General features: G+C 32.8%; 1 long non-coding RNA gene across 3 annotated transcripts; it reads left to right on the top strand.

The window, feature by feature from the left end:
- The first annotated feature begins 697 nt into the window (after positions 1 to 697).
- Positions 698 to 4,056, top strand: LOC114185446. 3 transcript variants are annotated; one of them, XR_003604794.1, is made up of 5 exons: positions 698 to 908; positions 1,867 to 2,209; positions 2,462 to 2,539; positions 3,343 to 3,416; positions 3,538 to 4,056. It is a non-coding gene; the product is annotated as an uncharacterized LOC114185446 (long non-coding RNA). The 3 variants fall into 3 exon arrangements; XR_003604795.1 differs by having other exon boundaries at positions 700 to 1,936; positions 2,112 to 2,209; XR_003604793.1 differs by having other exon boundaries at positions 701 to 2,209.
- Positions 4,057 to 4,486: the final 430 nt, after the last annotated feature.

Genomic DNA, 4,486 nt, shown 5'->3' with positions numbered 1-4,486 from the left:
TCAAGACATTGAGTGATGGCCATGTCAAAATAAGTTGGGTCGATCAAGCGACAAGTTAAGTCGAGTTTAACCAAGCTTAGGTTAAGCCGAATCAACCCAAACTTAAGTCGGTCAAACTACAAAAACCAAAATATAAATTTAAAAATGTGAAGAATTTCAAATTTTTACATTTTACATGGGATTTGAAATTCTCTAATGTGAAGCAAACCAACTACTCTAATGAAACTCTAGGAATTCAATTCATTCGAAGTTCCTTATGATGGAAAAGAAATATAAGATCAAAAATAAAATATATTCAAGTATATCTTTAGAAAGAATTGTATACCAAGTATCAATAACGGATTCATCTGTCTAACATTTTCTTAGTACGTGAGACGATACTACTCTTTTTTTGGTACGGAATGCCAAAAACCTGAATACTCAAACAAAGAACGTATCTAACTATTTGTCTCATTTCTCTATTTAAAACTGGTTAAGGAGGTATCAATTTTGTATTCTTACGGGAGTGATCAGGGTTGTCTCGACATGTTACTAAAGAGTCAATTAATCATAAATCATTCACTACAAAAAAAAAAAAAAAGTATTTTAACAGGGCTTTTTTTTAGGGGTTATAACAACCTCCGGTAAAATCAACACGTAATTGAGGCTTTTCAAACCCCTGAGAAGTCCCAATATTATTTTAATGAAGTCCACCAAAGTTTTACATTTTGACTCATTTTCATCTTTTCATTTGCCCGTATTATATTTTCACTTTTCCTCCCGAGTGCTTATCTTCCGCGATGCTCGTAAAACCTAGAAAGCTTCAAATCTTCGTCTCGAATAAGAAAATACATTTTCACGCCGCGAATCTTCGTCTCAAACCAGTTTTGCTCTTCGATTGTGCATTTCTCAATCACAACGTTCAATTAGTAAGGTTTCTTTGCCCTTTTTGATTTTTGAATTTCTCATGCCTTAAATCTCTTATTCGCTCTAATCACATTCGTCTTGCTCTAAATCAGTTTTAAGAGGTTGAAGCATAATAAGAGTGTATTCTAGTTAAGTTCTTTAGGGTTATTATATCACTACATTAGTTTCTGCATTAGTTTGTCGATGTTTATTTGTTTTAACTTTTTTTCTACAATGACTTTTAATTGTTTTTTCACTTAGAAGTGTTCATGAGGAAAATTTTCTGAACAAATCCTTTTTGTCTTTTCTCATACTAATAATGTTTCGGAAACTATTTCTGTTTTGTTTAATTTTTGTGCCTAAGGCTGGTGCCTATTAATGTATGGAGCTGGAAGTGTTGCTTAAATATGATGCTCGTATACTCTAAGGGAATGAAATAGTCAATTGTTTGGCATCGGGGTGGTGTTTTGTGTGATAATGTTTGAAAGGTGTTCTTGTGGTTATGAATTTTATAAATACAAGGGATGAAAAACTTGAGTAAGCTTACTTATGGTTGGGGTTCTGAATGTTGGGTTCTGAAGTGTCACCATTGTAGTGGATGAGAAGTTGTGTAAGTGAATGAGCATGTTTAGTGGATGGTTGGAGTTACACCTATTGAGGATTAGATGACTAAATCTTGCCCGTGGTGGTTTGACTTTTATCTAAATGGTGTGTTTGAAAAATTTGTCATAACACAATGACATTATTTGGCTATCCTTATTGCTGGATGGGTAGATGAGTCATGCTGAGCACTATAAGCTCAAGCTCAATGCATAAGAAAATATGTTGGTCAAGCTTGGCTTTATTTCTTTGAAGAAGCCAAATATAAATATTCAGTTTGATTGGCTATGTTGTAATATCTAGCCTTGTAGAAGATGTGCAATCAATCATGCTTTCAACTATTGTTCACAACAAGAACTGACCTGCATAAGAAATATGTAGATTGCTGGAGTATACCACTAGAAGCATTGTCATAAGGTTGTTGGGGTATTCTGGCTTCAACAAGCCCAAGGTTCTATTTGTCTTGATATAATTTGAATCGTACATCTCATTAAATGTGCATATAATTCACATGAAAGTGTTTAAAGCACCAATTACTTGTACAACCTCTTCATTTTGGGAAATGAACTTGACTTGTTCCTTTGAAAAAATGCGTATACTGGCACATGTGGCCCTTCACGTTTTAGATATAACAAGACCTCCCTTGCCCAAGAGGCAGCCAACCTGTGGTGAACGCACAAGAAGCTTAGCAACAACTGCAGCACTTGGCTCAAACCCAATCTGTGTAAGTCGGCAATGAACACGAATGATAGCTTCTTGTGCAGGGGAATGCTTTTGCTCGAACACCTGCAGAAGATTATATCATGTTTAGTTTGTTTACTTGGCAAATATCATTGAAATTGTATATCAAGTTTTATAATTTTCTGCTACAACACTCTCATAAGCCCAAGATTCTATTTTCTTGTTTCCTTGACTTTGTCTAGTTATATATTATTTTCTTAGTTCTTGCATTTATTAAATATTATATAAATATCAGGTATAAGGATTTCAAGAAATCCCTTCGGGTGGAAAATCAACTGAGCTAGCTAGGCAAGTTGTAGGCTCCCTCATGCTGGTATTGCTCACACTTTTGTGATTACTTTCACTATGGTAAAATTGTGTGTTGATTGTACAATTTAGTCATTTTCACTTGTTATTATCTGATCTAGTTGGAAACTCCTTGTGATAAGCACCCAAGCACTTGGGAAATCCATCCTCAAAAGCTAGTTGTTAAGGATAATACACTCACTAGCTTATCATGTGAGCTGAAATTTAACTTTTTATCAGAAGAATGATTGTCTTATAGTAGTGATGTTTATATATATATATATATATATATATATATATATATATATATATATATAACAAGCTTTAATTATGATGTGCTTTGTTTGGCTCGAGTTACGTTGATACCAATGTCACAAGTTTTATGCTAGTTATTTCATAATATGAAACTAATTTCTTATTTTTTATGTTAAGTTATGGAGAAATAGTTGCTTTCTTTAGAGAAATTTGTGCGAGAACATTTTTTTTTTACTTAACACATGGTTGCTATTTAATTTATATTATAACATGATAGCCTCCAGGTTTCTTTGTTTCTTATTTTTGTTTTAGGATAAGCAATAGTAGTATATGTGGTTGAATTCCTCACGTGAATGATATTTGATTTTGGCTGTAAAAGCCTTCTAATGTTTATTCTAGAAAAATTCCTTTAGGGGGTACTTAATTTAATTTTTAATATATCAAATCCTAGATATTTGGTGTGAATACGGTTTTTCAACTATTACAGACAAATATGCTAGTAATTTTTCCATGGGGTACCAAATTCAAGTTTTAATATACATGAATGCGTAGATTTCTGATTTTTCAATTCTGAAGCTTCTGTAGAAAATGTCTACGATCTGCCTGCAGACAAGTGTAGCAAAAGTGCCCAAATGCAGGCAATTAATAAGGTGTTAGTCTATATTATATTTCTTTCACTTTACAAAAGTACATGTTTTAAATTACTTTCTGCCCCAGAAGCATTCTATTTCAGTAGCTTATATATATATAATCCCTCTTTATCAATTGCAGCAATGGACAACACAATCCTCTAGAACACAATCCAGCTCCTATTTCCCCAAGAAATTGAGGCAAGAAAAGTAGTTGGCTCCTTAAATAGTGAGCAAGAAGCTCAAAATCTGAGTCTTGAAACAATATTTTATGCTAACCTAAGGAATACAAGCATACAACCTTCTGGTGGGGCATTAAGCAGAAACAATTCAAGGATTGTGGCACTAACATCAACAACACAGGAGGACGAGGATGTTGCATTGACTAGAAGGTTAAGGTGAGAAATTGATGAACAAAGCCCAAGAACAACTTGAATGAGGACAAGAAGAATGAACAAAGTTGCTTATATTTTTTATTTTTTAATCGAGCAGTATCAGGCAATGAACCAACCTAATATTGGCAAGCCCAATACCAATAGGGATAATCCAGAAAACTGTTAGAAAGGTGAACTCCTTTATCTTAGTATTGTACAAGTCTTATTAACACACTTTGTAAAAACATAGTTTGTCATTAAATTTTAATTTTTTTAAGGTTAAAATACCTTTTTGGTCCTAATTTTCGTAAGTTTTTTCAAATAAGTCCTAATTTTGTTTGTGTTCAAATAAGTTTCAATTTTCATCAATTTTGTTCAATTGGGTTTTTTTTTGCTAACACTGTTTAAATCATTAACGACCATGAGCAGTGACTGTCATGTATCACTTTTTGGTATTTTTGAATTTTTTTGAATTTTTGTAAATGTACACGTGTCACCCCAATAGCATGTCGTGTGTCACTTCATGGTTTTTTTAAATTTTTCTTTTATTTTTTTTTTGAATTTTTTAAATGTCCACGTGTCAACCTATTAGCGTGTCATGTGTCAAAGTCAATGTTCTATATTCAATTTGGTCCCTATATTTATTATTTTTGTTCAATTTAGTCCTAATTTTTGTTAACATTAACCAATTTGGTCCCTATCAAAGATGAGACCAAA

Source organism: Vigna unguiculata, chromosome 5 (assembly GCF_004118075.2).
Source record: "Vigna unguiculata cultivar IT97K-499-35 chromosome 5, ASM411807v1, whole genome shotgun sequence".
Taxonomy (NCBI): domain Eukaryota; kingdom Viridiplantae; phylum Streptophyta; class Magnoliopsida; order Fabales; family Fabaceae; genus Vigna; species Vigna unguiculata.
This window is presented reverse-complemented; position numbering and strand designations above follow the sequence as displayed.